The 15,307-nt window shown below is 54.7% G+C and overlaps 1 protein-coding gene across 13 annotated transcripts in view; it reads left to right on the top strand.

The window, feature by feature from the left end:
• ATP2B2 (ATPase plasma membrane Ca2+ transporting 2) overlaps nucleotides 1–15,307 on the top strand; it is a 385,217-nt gene that overhangs the window by 199,400 nt on the left and 170,510 nt on the right. Inside the window, exon 1 of one of the 13 annotated variants that reach the window (XM_031009134.3) lies at nucleotides 3,227–3,441. The exons of 10 other annotated variants lie outside the window; for them this stretch is intronic. The gene's annotated coding sequence lies outside the window, so the exon portion shown is untranslated. Of the gene's footprint in view, nucleotides 1–3,226; nucleotides 3,442–15,307 lie in introns of those variants that run through there. 2 more of the 13 variants (XM_004033609.5, XM_004033608.5) reach the window with 2 other exon arrangements.

The following is a 15,307-nucleotide window of genomic DNA, read 5'->3' as shown; positions in this document are numbered from 1 at the left end:
ATGCTGGAGGCAGAAGCTATCAGTAATCCTCCCAGCTGGCCTCCTGCCTCTTTCCCCCTCTTCCCTGTGGCTGACCCTGACCTGTCATTTCCAACCTTCCTGGAGTTGCAACACTAGTGCCATTGTTTGTCTAATTTCACAACACCTCTGCCTGTCCAATACCCCCTGCCCCCCAACACATCCTGGAAGGCCAGGCCAGATGACCCAGGTGTATCTGCTGCAGGAAGAGAAGGCAAAGGGGATGGGGCAGGGGACAGATGTCTGCAGCCAGATTCCACCCTCAAGAATGACCTTAGGCAAGCCGTAATCTTTTTCTTGAGGCTTCGGTTTGCTGAACTGTAAAATGGGAGAATTGGATAGGAGTTCTCAAGGGTCCAGCAGACTCGTTCAAGCCTTTACTGCACCATCTAACACATGCTGGGACCTGAGACCTGGAATGCTGGAGACATGTCTGATGTGGTCACAGCCCAGTGAGGGAGACAGACATGTAGACCATCACAATACAGTGTGGTCAGAGGTAGAACAGAGGCATGAACCAACTCAGTTGGTGGAATCAGGAAGGACTGTCTGGGGAAGCAGAATTTGAGTTGGACTTCGAAGAATGAGTAGGAGTGGGCCTAGAACTGGGGTATACCCACAAGGAAAAACCTTCAAACTGTGCTGTTCAATATTTGCAGTGCCTCAGGAGAGAGGGGCATCCAGTCACTGGGGGGTGGATGCAGGCACTGAAGGACATGGGATCTGGAATGTCAAGGAGATGGGAACTCGGCCAGGTGGCAGTTCTAGTCTTAGGGTCTGAAAACCAAAATCCACAACTGCCCGAGAGTTTGGCTGCTAGTGTACGTTGGTGAGAGCCCAGCCCATCTCAGACAGGGACCACTGGGCAGGTAAGACTCAGGACTTGGGAGCGGACGAGTGTCAGGGCTCCCAGTGAGCCCACACTCATGATGGCCTACGCATGCAGGCAGCCCTGGGCTTGGAGTCCAGAGGCCTCCGTCACAAGTTTGGTCTACTCTTTACTGGTTGTGCCACCTTGCCCTGGCCACCACATCCCCCTGAACTACACAGAGCTTCCCCATCTGTACCTTGGGTGCTCACGGCAGCCACCCCAGAGGTAGTTGGGAGGATCAAATGATTTAGTTTTGTAGGTGGCCTTTACAAACTGTAAAGTGTGCTGGACACAGAAGGCAGTGTGATTGTTGAAATGTGTGGCTCATAACAGGCTGCTTCTCGGGCTATTTTGTAACCAGGGAAAGCGGTTTGCCGCCAAAGATGTTGAAGTAATAATGGTGGGATTCCTGGCACAGACATGTAGGCTGGCAACAGATGGGAGGTGCAATGGGCCTTTCCGCCTCTGCCCATCTTTGCCCACCCTCGCTCCAACATCTCGGAACACCTTTACATGGGCCTGTTTTGGGGAATGGAGAGCCTGTGGGCTTTGGGGAAGGGCAGATGCTTGGCCCTGGTCCCTGGGGTGGAGCCGACCAGGGACTGCTGACTTAGTCACCCAGAGGGGTGGCCAGTGGAATCCCCCCACCTACACCCCTAAGAGGGGTAGAGTTCCCATCTGCACCCCCAAGATGAAGCAGAGATGAGGCTAGGCTGCTTTGGAAGCTCCCAATCTTGGGCTATTGGTGTGGGGTCAAGAGCCTCCCTGAGGGGTGTCCTGGGCTGCTCTGTCAGAACCCCAGCAGGGAGCCTTGCCTGGCCTCTGAGTCACACCCTTGCCCCAGTGGAGGCCAAGGCCTTGAATGACCACCCAGCCCTTGACATCGTAGCTTCTCAGCATCCTCCCTGCGTTGAGGCCACCCTGCGGGCTAAGGGGCAGGTGGGTACCCTTCCATGGGGCTGGGGGGTGAGGAGCAAGGAGGTCTCAGCATGGCCTACTGGTGGGAGACCCGCCTCAGGCGCTCCCAACTGTCTCCCTCCCGTGGCCCCTCTGCACGGCCGGGTTCTGATTTTGGTGCAGTGCAGACTTTCAGCTTAACGAGACAAATTGGTATTCTGTGCCAGCCCAGGGATGGAGCGGCAGCTCGGGACGCTCGGGCGGGCAGCTCAGAGGTGGGCAGGAGGTGGGGGCAGGGGAAAGAGGCAGCTTCTGCCTGGAACTGCCTCCCGGGGCCGCCTCCAGCCCTGCCCCTGTCCCCCATGCACCCCTCCACCCTGACAGGTGCCCTGAGACACTGGTCCTGAAGGTCCTTCCACCTTCAGTGCCCTCCCTCCAAGCAGGGTACCCCTCCTGCAGGGGGCAGGGCAGTGGAGGCCAAGGCTTCAGAATTCTAGAGAAGCCCCTCGCCCCCGGTGACCTCCTAACCTTGCTCTTAGGGCTCTCCTCCCACCCATCTGGAGTTGAAAGAGCAGCAAGTCTGGCAGAGATTAGGCAGGAAGAGGTGAGCAGCTGGCTAGGGGCTTCCAACCCTACCAACTCCTCACCCGGGGTCCCTGGGTTCCCGTGGAAGTGTCAGTCAGCCCACAGTCTGCCTGCAACTCATCATAGATGTCCTGAAGATTAGGTGGGTGTACAGACATGCAGACACCCCTGCTGGTGGGCGCCTGGCAGAGAAAAGGCCCCTTGAGGCAGGCCCTTCTGCCAAGCCAGCCCCCACCACCACACCCCCCCCCCGAGGGCAGGTGGGGTCGCACACAGGCAGGGCGGGTCGCAGGGGTAGCGCTTCAGGGCAGCAGAGAGCTGCTGCGGGCTCAGCTCCACTGGCCCTGGAAACACAGATGTGTTTAAAATGTGTTGAGTTGACTTCTCCCCATTTGCGACCTTTGCCCCTTTGCCCCCCAGGTCTGGGGGTGCCTTGACTGCAAAGAGGGGGGCCAGAGCCCCTGACCAACCAAATAAGTCCCCCAGAAAGCAAGGGACGACTTGGGGCCATTTGAGCAAAATCCTCCCCTCTCTGCTCCCGTTCTCCCCACCACCACTCTCAGGACCCCCTTCCCTCCAGCACAGCCCAGCCCTACCCTCTCCGTGCCCTTGACATTCCCTCCTGCTTCTGGGGAGCGGGCATATTCCTGGGACTCTGCCAGCTTCGGTTCCTCATGATCCCACGGGAGGAATTAAAACCGCAAACAACACCGTGGTGGTTCGGTCCACACACCGCCCCCCCGCCCCCCACTCTCCTCCCCGGGCCCCCTCCAGAACCGGCCCTCCCTGTGTCCCTCCCTCCCTCCTCCCGCCCCCATCCCCCAGCCTCCGGCAGCGGCAGGGGCGGCCTCTGCCTCCCCCGAGATTGCATTTTGCCGGCGAGATGCTCTCCTAGAACCGGCGCCGGCGCCTCCGCCCCCCGCCCCCCACCCGCTCGGGCAGGATGGTACAGTCTGCAGAGGGGCCCGGGCACGCTGGCTGGGCTCAGCCGCGGCACCAGCTGCCGCACCGCGATTACGGGGCTGCCCGCCGGGGAACCGTGCAGGATTGGTGGTGATTTTCATAGCCAAGTAAGTACCGGCATCCCCCAGCATGAGAAAATAAAAAATAAAAAGCGCCCCACTCCACTCTCCCCTTCCTCCCTCACCCATTTTATTTTGTTTCATTTCATTTGATTTTTCTCAGCTGATGGTGGTGGCGGTGGCAGCGTGGAGGGGGGGTGGGAGCAGGGCTTGTTTATCTGGCAGCAGCCAAGGCTGCACTGGGAGCCGCCGCTGAGGGAGACACTAGTGTGAGGGTCCGCGTGTTGTGGGGGACAGCTGGATGCTGGGGACTAGGACAGGGGGGCCTCGGACAAGAGGATGCCCAGGGTCTCAGGTAGATTCCGGCAGCCTCTGGACTGCAAATGCCCCCTAAGGATGTTATGCAAGGGCCAGCAAGCTGGTGGCAGGGGACAAGGTTCTCTTCTCTCTGAGCCAGTCCCAGGGAGACCAAGAGGACTGGAGGGTGCCCGTTGCCCACCCTGGTCAGAGTCCCAGGAAAGAGGCAGGAGGAGGCCCCTGTGAAGCGTCCCTTTGGTGGGGTGGGCAGCTGTGTGCTGGGACTCATTGGGTCAGGCCAGCCGGGTCATGTGGTGGCAGGGACGTGTTCCTGGGTCCTCTCCATGGCCAGGAGGGTGGCAGGAACGGGTGGCCAGGCCATTTTGCAGCAGTCATGCTGGGTGGTGGAGTCGGCACCCTCTGCCCAGAAGCCTACTTCCTAGGCCGGCCTCAGTGGTCTCCAGCTGAGGGATAGGGCACCTGAGGCTCCTCCCTGCCCCCTGCAGGGTCAGGATGGGAAAATGCAGCAGGGGGCCTCAGGACTCCCTGAGGGTGGGTTGCTGCCAGCAGCAACCCCTTTCTAGCCAAGTAGCTATTCCACACCACGGCTGTCCTCTGCTCACCCAGGTTGAGGGTTGGGGGTTGGGGGGTGCTCTGGACTGGCCTGCCCCAATCAGGCAAGGGCCCTGGGGGTCTCGGGCCCTCCATGCAGAGGCCCAGCCTGGCTCGACCTTCAGAAGGGTAAGTGAGCAGGCAAGCCCGACCAGCCGGCAGAGGGTCTTAGTGCGACGCTGCATGCCCTGAGCCCAGCGTGGAAGGGGCTCCCTCCTCTCCTGCATTGCTCTCCGAATCACTGGGAGGAGGCAGAGCTGACGTTTGGGGTATTTCCAGGATCAGCGGGCGCCATCCGGAGAAATTCTCCTTTGACGTGTGCAGTAGGAGGGGGCTTGGAGCGCAGGCCTTGGGGGCCTCCGCCTGTTAACTTCGTTGAAGGAGCAGTGGCAAAGAAGGGGCTGCAGCTCTGGGGAGTCCTGTGGGGGGTTGGGGGTCCAGGAAAGATGCTGATGGCCACCATTATTTAGCCACCTTCACACCCTAGTCCCATTCACATCAGGGTATATGCATGCCCACAAATTCACACATATGCACAGATACAAATATAGTACCCATAAGTAGTGCGTCATATATGTCCAAATCATATATACACATATGGGATGCCCATGCCCACACCCCAGCACCTGTAAATACAACCCACGTTCCTGAACACCACATGCTCACGTGCAAAACACAGCACACACACGAATGCAGTACACACATACACACCTGTGCATGCAGCTTGCCCACACATGCATGTAGCACTAACACGGGAAAGCAGTAGGCTGCACACAGTGCCCTGCAACAGCCAGAAATGTGTGTACCCACATGAGGGCTGGCTCAGGTGTGAAAACAACAGGCACACACATGTGGGACTCTGAATGCCATCTGCGTGCCTGCCCGTGCATTGGCAGGCACATGGCATGCTGGAATGTGCCCACAGGTGAATGTCAGTTGCACACAGATGCAGCACCTCTGCGGATGCTGCGTGCACACACCCGCCCCCTCAGCTTCCAGGAGGCAAGGTGGCTCTGTGGGTGCTAGGGAGAGCTTGCCCCTTAAGGGACTTCCGATGAGGACAGAGGGATACTGGATCCTAAGTGCCCGCCACAGCCTCACACAGGCATTGGGGGAGGGCCAGCCCGTATTCCCAGGGAGCTGTGATTAGACTCAGCAAGGCCATCTTGGGTTATTGATGTTCTTCAGAGAAGGCTGCCCAAAGTTGGAAAGGAGACAGAGGCGGCCAGGGACGCAGCTGCTGCCCGTGGCCCAGACCGCCAGGAGCCCAGACTGGCCCCACCAGCCCTCTCCCTGGCATCAGGAAACCAGCCTGCTGCTATGGGGTCTCTGAGAGCTGGGGCCTGGAACACCTTCAGCAGACTCCAAAGTCCCCTCCAGACTGAAGGTCAGAGAAGCTGCTGTGGCTTACGTTGTATGCAGAGCCTGAAATGCTGGCACCCTCCTCTGCTGTCCCGCTGCCCTCCTCTGCGCTCCCCCAGCTCAGGCGCAGGTATGGGTCAGGGGACCCAAGTAAATAATAGTAATCCAGCTAGCATTCACCCAGCTAACTGCTTTGCACGTATCATCTCAGTGAGGACACCCACAGCCCTGTTATCCCCACATCCCAGATGAGGACGCTGTATCTAGAGAGGTGAAGCTGTGTCACCCAAGGTCACACAGCTGGAATGTGGCAGAGGGGAGGTAGAAGGCAGGCCACCAGGTGCCCAACTACCCTCTTTGACCCTTCGGCATGAGGCCAGTTCAAATTGGGGTACCAAAATTTTGGGAACCTATAGCTCAAGAACTTAGAATTTTGTGGCAAGATTCCGAGAAAGAGTGAAGAGGATCTCCTATGGGTGAAGGCGGAGGAGCCTTCCCCAGGCGGGCATGGCCCTGACCTAGGCAGCCAGACCGCTCTGTCGTCCCTTTACCCTATGGAGTTGCTGATGCCTAGAAAGCCAAAGCAGACAGATGCCTTCTGAGGCCACCTAGCTGGGACCGTTTATAAAAAGGAAACTGAGGCCCAGCCAGGCACAGGGACTTGTCAAAGGTCACACGGTGTTCTGTAGAGACCTGGGCTTCTTGCAAGTGCTCTCAGGCCCCAGACAAGAAGCAGCAGAGGCCTGTGTTGGCCCCTGGTTTTCCCCAGGTGTTTGACTGTAGGTGGAAAGTATGAGAGCCCTGGGCCCAGCCCTGCTCCTGACCAGCTGTGTGATCTTGGCCAAGTCACTTCATCTCTCTGCCCTCAGTCTTCTCATCTGTGGCCAGGCAGGCCTATCTCTGCCCTGTTTTGTGCCACAGCTGCCAGAGAGCCCTGGACACTGTAGAGGGCTGTGCACAAAGATGTGATTGGCATCAGGATCAGGAGCCGGAGCAGGTGAGCACCTTGCTGCTGCAATTGGCCAACTCTGAGATCAGAAAGGGAAAAAAGGCAAGAAATCTCTAGTTTGCAGATCGGAGGTCAGAAAAGCTGCCTGTGGTTTATGCTATGTGCAGAGCCTGAAACACTGGCCCATCCCCCTGCCATCCCACTGCCCTCCTCTGCCTTCCCCCTGCCCAGCCACAGGTATGGGTCAGGAAACCCATTGGTGCATTAATTAGCCTAAAGATCACCTGATGGGGGCAGATTTCTGGGCCCTACCTTGATGAATCAGGAGGTCCCGGGGGCTACATTTCCACAGGTACCCCGGGTTTTCACCCATTTCACTCCGCACCCCGGGGACCTGAGGTGCTTAAGAGTGGGCTTGGTGGAGCACATAGGCGCTCAGAGCTGGGGGTGGCCTAGACACCGTGCTGTTCTGCCTGTACCTGTCACACCTGGGGAAACTGAGGTCTCCAGGCTAGTGGGTGACTGAATGAGACTGAAACTCATTTCCTCTCCCCACCAGTCCCCTACCAACCCCTAGCCCCTGGCTTCACCCTGCACAGCTAAATCAGGCCCTCCTGAGGACCGATGAACCCTCAAATCCAAAACAAGGCCATCTTCTCAGCAGACAGCTGGGAGCCATGCTCCAAGGGCACTCTCCAAGACCCCATCTCTACAAAAAATTTAAAAATTAGCAGGGCGTGGTGGCATACTCGTGTTGTCCCAGCTATGCAGGAGGCTGAGGTGGGAGGATCGCTTGAGTCAAGGAGGTCAAGGCTGCAGTGAGCCGTGATTGTGCCACTGCACTCCAGCCTGGGTGACAGAGCAAGACCCTGTCTCAAAAAAAAAAAAAAAAAAAAGGTTTAAAAAATGGGTTATGCTATGGAAAACTCCTGGGACCTCCTGCTGGGCAGTGTGGCTTGGGCTTCACCCCAGTCTTCACTTGACAGTCTGGATGGAGGCGGCGGGAGGAAGGGGGAAGCGGGAGTGATGGTAAAAGCCTTAGAAGTATCATTCACAGTCCAGGAAATCTCTGCAGGGTCAGAGAGTTCCAGATATGTGGCCAGGGACCACAGCTGGCAGGACCAGGAAGGCAAGGTGACCAGGCCCGAGCAGGGGCCACAGCTCAGGTTCCTAAAGCAACAGAGGTCCCTGGGTATGGGGGAGAGTGTGTTGGTCTGAGGGTCAGGAGAGCTGGGTCCCAGGCCGGCTCATCACTGGCGAGTGACCTTGGAAAAGCTGTGTCAGCCCTCTGGTCCCAAGCTCTCCCCTTGTGAGAGGGGTCAGTGATCCTGCCCCCCAGTGTCCTTGGTGAGGGCAGCTTCTCCTGCCCACTGCCCCTTGGGGTGAAGGGTCAGAAACACTGCAAGTCTCAGGAAGTAGCAAGGAGAGCAACTGGAGGGACAGCCCGTTGTGTTTGTTTTCTGTGGCTGCCATAACAAATGACCACAGGCTGGGTGGCTTCAAACAACAGACGTGTGTTGTCTTCCACTTCTGGAAGCCAGAAGTCTAGAGTCAGGAGCCAGCAGGGTTGGCTTTTCCTGGAGAGGCTGAGGAAGAGCCTGTCCCTTGTCTCCCTAGCTACGGGCGATGGCCAGCAACCCTTGCTCTTCCTCACCTTGTGCATCACACCCATCTCTGCTTTCATCTTCACCTCACTCCTTCCTGTGTGTCTCTCGGTGTCCTCTCCTCTGCTTCTAAAGACATTGGTCATTGGATTTAGGGCCCAACCTAGACCCAAGATGATTTCATCTCAAAATCCTTAGCTAATTCCATCTGCAAAGATCCTATTTCCAAACAAGGTCACATTCTGAGGTTCCAGGTGGGCATGAACTTTGGATAGGACATCCTTCAACCCACTGCAGTCACTAAGATTTATGAGGTGTTTATTGCTCATAAGACCTGCACACAGTCTTATCTCTTCTTCACCATCACCCATTTTCGGGATTACAGAAACCAGGGCCCAGAGACATTAAGAATGTGCCCAAGTCAGGCCAGGTGCAGTGGCTCAGGCCTGTAATCCAAGCACTTTGGGACGCCAAGACAGGTGGATCACCTGAGGTCAGGAGTTCGAGACCAGCCTGGCCAACATGGCAAAACCCTGTTTCTACTAAAAATACAAAAAAAGTTGGCCGGGCCTGGTGGTGCATGCCTGTAATCCAGCTACTCAGGAGGCTGAGACAGGAGAATCATTTGATCCTGGGAGGTGGAGGTTGCAGTGAGCCAAGATGGAACCATTGCACTCTAGCCTGGGTGACAGAGTGAGACTCTATCTCAAAAAAAAAAAAAAAAAAAGAATGTGCCCAAGTCACACAGCAAGTGAGGGGCAGAGCTGGGATTTGAACCCAGGTCCCTGGTGCTCCTTCACCTTTCCACCTTTTTGTAGCTGGCTGGGGGATGCCCAGAGACCCCTTAGGGCCCACAGCTAGGAAGCCATGGGGCAGGAATTCCAGCCAGCCCTATGAAGACCCCAGGTCTGCAGGGGCTCCTGGGCACCAGAGAGAGGCTGGAGACAGGCAGGGGAGCTTCAAGGTGTGAAGGGGCCCAGCCGTGGCCCCAGGAGACCAACATGTGGCAGAGGATTGAGAGCCACAGTTCCTTATCTCTGCCACTGACTCTGTGAACGTCATTGTGCTCTTCCAGAGAATAGGGGCAGCAGCACTGACTTCATGGGGTAATTGCCAAGCACCGAAATGTTCGTCATAATAGTACTAATCGCTAAAATGTGTCCGCAAGCACTTTACAAATGCTTTTTGTTTTCCCATGTAATGCGTGGGAGGGGAATTACTTATTCAGTCATGTGCGTTCAGTTGTGTGTGGTTGAACCAGTGACTTCGTCTCGGTTTGCTCCTCCGTAAACCAAGGGTTAGATGAGCACCCATCTTCCCGGTTGTCATGTGAGGCAAACAGGATCCAAGTACAGTGCTTGGCCCGGGTGTGGTCCAGGTAGAGGCTCAGAGGATGTTTTCTTGCCTGTAAGATGGGATAGTGGTAGTATTATGACGATGCTTTATTATTTGTTGTATGAGGATTTGGTGAAGTAATGCGAAGGAAGCACTTGGCTCAGGGCCTCGCCAGAAATTGATGGAAAGTGGCCTCCTTTGTGGCATCAGAAAGATTTGAGTATAAATCCTAATGCCAGTGTTCACTACTGTGTGACCTTCGGCAGGTAGCTTTGCTTCTCTGAGCTTGACATCCTGATATGCAAAGTGGAGTGGGAAAAACCTGCCTCACAAGATTGTGCCACGAGATGATGGGTAGGTAATGTCTCAAATGGAACCCTCATCATGCCAGGCATTCGAAATATGTTGAGCTTCTGCCCTGCTTGTGGGCATCTTAAAGATGTCCCCAGAAGGGGCACATCCTAGTCCAAGGAGGGTGGATTTGATTTGGGAAAATTGGGAGCAGTCGTGCCATAGTGGAGCATATGGGGTTGGTGGAGCCTATGGGAGAAGCAGTGAATGGATGACACCGTTGGGGTCCAAGCACCATGTAGCTTTGAAGGAAGAAAGCAGGTCTCTGCAAGCTTCTGTGCTGCCTCTGAAGGCAGTTTCCTATAAAGCGGTGCCTTCCCTGTGCCGGCTGGGCTACTCTACCCGGCCATGTCTGGCTGCCCCGGGACCATTTTGTGGGAGCCATGGGGGGCATCATCTGGATGAACTCATTCTAGCCCAGCTCTGTCAAACACCTGCCTTGCAGGCCCAAGGGAGCTGTGGAGGCAGTGGGCGGGGAATGCTGTGGCAGCCATCTGGGATGCCTCCTGCATGCCTGAGGCATCCACGCTGAGTGAGGCCCCCAGGCTCATCCGGAGCAGAGGGTGCTGGCCTCCAGCTCACTGATCCTTCTGAAGTTTTTTAATCTGTGCCCATGGGCAGGGCATGCCATCCTACATGGGCCTGACTTAGCGTTGATGTAGCACAGTGGTTGAGGACAACATCTGGGCCCAGGCTGCTTGGGGTCAAATCCAATGCCTGGCCTCTGACCAGCTGCATGTCCTTAATCTCCAGGCCTCCGTTCCCTCCACTGTCAAATGGAGATGACAACATTGCCTGCCTCATCAGGTCGTTGTGTCGGAGACTGAACTGTGTGGATTCCAAGATATACATTTTGACATTTCTGAAGCCAGGTTGTGCCTGACAACTGGTGGTACACCACAGTGGAACCAGCCATGCCTTTTATTTCTTAAATATACGTAATGTAGTGATACAGGTTAGAGTCAAGAAAATATGATAAATAAGATCAGTTTTATAAGGGGCTTAGAACAGAGCCACCAGGCTGGTGGGAAGAAGCCAGGATTGCCACCTGCCTCCCCAGCTCAGTTGCGGTGAGTCCCTCTCTGGGGCCTTTGTGTCCACTCTGAAACAATCAGCAAAAGAACACCTGCTTGCCAGAGCAGTTGTGAGAAGTCGGCAAACTTTTGTGTGTATTACATGACCAGCAGAGTCCCCATATGCAGTAGGTGCTTAATAAATGGCCGTGTAAAACAACAAAGACCGTAGTACAAGGAGGAATTTAAAGCATAGACTCTGGGATTCTAATTCCTGCTCCACCATTTCCATGCTGTGTGACCCAGCACAAGTTTCTTAATTTCTCTGTGCCTTAGTCCCACCATCTGTAAAATGGGGATAACAAAAGTGTCCAATTCATAGGATTGTTGTGAGGATTAAGTAAAATTAAAGTGCTTAGGACAGCCCTTGGCAGAAGTGTAAGCAATTATTATTTGATGAACTTTAATGAGTCTCTTCTAGTTCAATAAATGATAGCTAAAATAAACACTAGGCTCAATAAAATAATAGCAGTTGAGGCTGCACTTGCTTTATAGCTGAGAAAACCAAGGCCCAAGAGGCATGCTGGTTTGCCCAGGATCACACAGCCGGCTCCCAGCAGACTGGAACCACAGCCCAGTGTCCAGGCACCAGCCCAATGCTGCCTCTTTGCCCATGTTGGTTCAGGACTGTTTCTCTTATGGAGAAAGGAGTTCTTGCCATGGAGAGGAGGGTTTCTAGAAGAAGCCACCACCAGATGCATCACCAGTGCTTCAGGGATCTACAGGGTAATTAGGGCCCTCATTAGAAGTCGTTTCTGTCTTCCCTCAATTTTCTGCCTGACCACCACAAACAGTGGAAGGGGTCTAACTGGGATGCCCACCCTGCCCACAGCTGCCCAAGGTCAGCAGAGCCTACCAACCATCCTGCAAGCCCACCAGCCAGCACTCTCCTGGCCTCCAAGTGGCTTCTGCAGAGTTGACACAGCAAAATTCCCTCCTGGAGACAGCAAAAGCCGTGGCTGGCCCGTTGGTCCAGCCACCAGACAGGCTAGGGCCACAAAGTGGATTGGAGTTGGGGGAGGACAAAGACCTGGGTGCAGCCAGCCATGACAAGCACTTCAAGTGACCTTGGACAAGTCACAGTCTCTTTCTGAGCATCAGTTTCCCATCTTTGAAACAAGCCTTTTGGAGCCAGATGGGCCCACTGAGACTTTAAATGTTAAAATTCGAAGCTGCCTGGACATTGCTGATGTCCAGGTCACGGGGGAAGGGGCGGGGTTGGAGGGGTGGAGCTGGTGTCTGCTTGTGGAGTGCAATGTGTGTGGATCTTGGGTTGGACTCACTAGGAGCAAGCATGAGACAGCGCTCAGGAGAAAGGGGCTGAAAGGAAACAAGGTAGGGAGAGAAAGAGATAAACAAGCGTGTGGCCTCAGCTGATCCCTTGGGGGATGTGGGACATGAACTGCACCCCAGGGTTGGCTCTGCCTTGAAGCAAAAAAGATGGCCTTTCATACCCCATATCAGATAGTTATTGGCCACGGCTGCCTTCTGAGTGGGATGCTGTGTGCAATTGCCCGGGCAGGAGCTCCTGTTCTTCCCAAGGCAAGCCTGCAAAGAAGGGGCAGCCGGGAGCTCTAGCTCCCAGCAGCTGGGGTGTGGAAGCTGCAGACTGGTAAGGAGGACTAGGGTGGGCACCAACAGTGTCCACTCTATTATGTGGATTTGGGATGCAAAGGTTGCTGGGTGCCAATCCCTTCCTAGCAACTATCTGAAGGCAGCAGATTAAGAGCTCTTTAGGCCACTTCTAAATTTATCAACTTATATGACTCACTTCAGATTAAAATGAAGCCCTTCTCCCCATCCCACCCCCAGCCAATTTCAGATTTCTGAGCTCAGAGCATCCTGAAGAGGGCATAGAATGCAAATCAATAAAACCAATATTAGCTAAGTACTTGGTGTGGACCAGGCTGTTTGTCGGGCTCCTTGCTGAGCTCAGAGATGAATCAGCTCCAGAAACAACTCCTGCTGGGAGGCGGAGGCAGCCCCAGGTAGAAGGTGGTATACGACTGCAGGTGCCCTGCTTGGGGGCTAGGCCATGAATAACTTCCAGGACCGAGACTCAGCCTCACCACCACAGTATTTAGAGCTTCCAGAGCCTCAGTTTCCTTATCTACAAAATGGGGTCAGTGTGGTGAAGAGTACATGGCCTGGGCCACTACTGCACTCAGGGAGTAGCAATAAAATTAAGCGAGACCTGGCACTGGGACCCAGGGCTGTTTCTAGGCACTTCTCTGCCCTCTCAGAGGCCTGAGTCTGCATCATGACCTCAGGGGAAGGAAATTCTGAGCTGAGTGGAGACATCAGCTTCCATGGCCCTGGGAACGTCTACAGTGGGCTTCACTACAGCCCCCGGGTAACCTGTCATAACCAAGACAGCTCTCATTTAGCGAGCAATTTCGATGCTAGGGGCTCCGTGTGCAAAAGTTTCCTTTACTCTCACCACTGCGACTGGATCCGTTTACAGATGAGCAGACATGGTCTCAGAGATGTGGGATGGCTTGTCCAAGGCCTCTTGAATAGCCCCTCTGCTCCTGCCCCTTTGCATTGGACCTAAGAGGAGACTGAGGCCGGAGAGGAATTGACCAAGGTTGCAGAGTAGAGTCCAAAGCCCAGCACCCTGTCCATGGTATTAGCCCCTCCCCCAACCCTCCAGGAAAAAGGCGTGACTTGGGCCAGACATCAAACTGGGAATAGGGTGATTCATACCTGGCCCATGTCCCAATGCAACTGCCCACGGGGACAAGTTCAGGGTATCCTTGAGACTGACTCTTCAGCAGCAACAGGCCTGGCCCCCGGGAACTGACCATGTCCTTGGTCTTTATCCTGCCTCCCTACAAGACAGCAGGTGACTCTTAAAGGTTTGGAGCCACACTGGCTCCACATTTGGGGAAGAGGTGGTTTACATGTCTTAAGCACCTGCCCGCTGCTATTGAGGAAACTGTGATTCAAATTCCAACTTTGCCACCGACAAGCTGTATCCGCCTCGGTGAGTTACTGTTCCTTTCTGAGCCTCAGGGTTTTGACCTCTCTCGGGGGGAAATGACCATAGCCATTGTGGAGATGATTCGAGATATGTACGTAGCCCCCTCCCAATGCCGAGGGTGGTGATTATCACCCCAGGTAGCAGCATGTGGGGCTGAAGTCCACTCTGTAAAGGAGACATTCTTATTACACTGCACAGATTCTCAGAGAGGTCCAGGGACTTGTCCCCAGTCACACAGCAGGTTAGCAATAGAACATGGTTGGGTGCTGGTCAGTTACTGTCCTTTGAGCAGTGTGTTGTGGTGTTCTTGAGGCCTCAGAGGGCAGCCAAGGGCACTTCCCAAAGAGAGTTTTCTTCTGCCAAGGAGATTAAATCCCAGGATGCAGAATTGTGGCATCTTAACTGGAGGAGAAGGCACAGGGCAGTGGTTAAGAGCAGACCCTGGAGCTTGAGGGCCTGGGCATGATTCCCCAACACTTCCTAGCTATATGACCTTGAGCAAATGACTTAACTTCCTGTGCCTCAGTCTCCTCATCTGTAAAATGGGCAAAAATACTAGTACCAACCTCATGGGATTCTAGTGCAGATTAAATGAGTTACATGTAAGGAGCCTAGAACCATGCCTGATGCAAGGGAATCTCTATGAAAAAAATCAGCTATCAGTGGTAGCAGCAGTTGTGGGATCACAGTAGGGAGGGAGCACCTTTCACCATCTCTTCCTTAATCTCACCCTAGCCTTCCCCATAGACCCCCCATGGCCACCAGGAGAAACTTCTCAGAATGTCCACCAGGCCTGTCACTCTGGTCAAAGTCTTCAGTGCTCCCCATTGCCAAGTGGATAAAGCCTAGACTCCTCGGTCTGTGTCCAGTGCATTTGTGATGGAGTGCCTGTCCCCGCCCTACCTTCCCAGCCCCACACTTCACCTTCATGCTGCTTTTCCTTTGTCAGGTCAGTTAGAAATGTGGCCATGTGATATGAACTGGAGCACAGGCCCTGTTCACACTGACCCTTTTCCCCACCTCTGAGACTTTGCCTGACTTTCAACCCCTACCTAAGTGTCTCCCCCTTCTGAGGGCCTTCCTGCCCCTCCCTTTGTTGTAAGCTCCTGGGCAACACACTCTGGACCTCTGGAGTCATGATCTCCAGCCAGTGTGTTTTGTTTGTTTTTGTGTTTGTGTTTGTTTTCAGTGATTTCATTAGAACACTGTTGAGTGCATGCATGTAGAATAGATGAAGGGATGGGCCTTCCCTACTGGTCTCCCAGATCCTCTCTTGCCCTTTCAATCGTCTGTTCTTCCTGCGTGGCCAGAGGAATCTTTTTTAAGAATATAAATCAGATTGTAGTGT

The sequence above is a fragment of the Gorilla gorilla genome, chromosome 2, assembly GCF_029281585.2.
Source record: "Gorilla gorilla gorilla isolate KB3781 chromosome 2, NHGRI_mGorGor1-v2.1_pri, whole genome shotgun sequence".
In the NCBI taxonomy this organism is placed as follows: Eukaryota; Metazoa; Chordata; class Mammalia; order Primates; family Hominidae; genus Gorilla; species Gorilla gorilla.
This window is presented reverse-complemented; position numbering and strand designations above follow the sequence as displayed.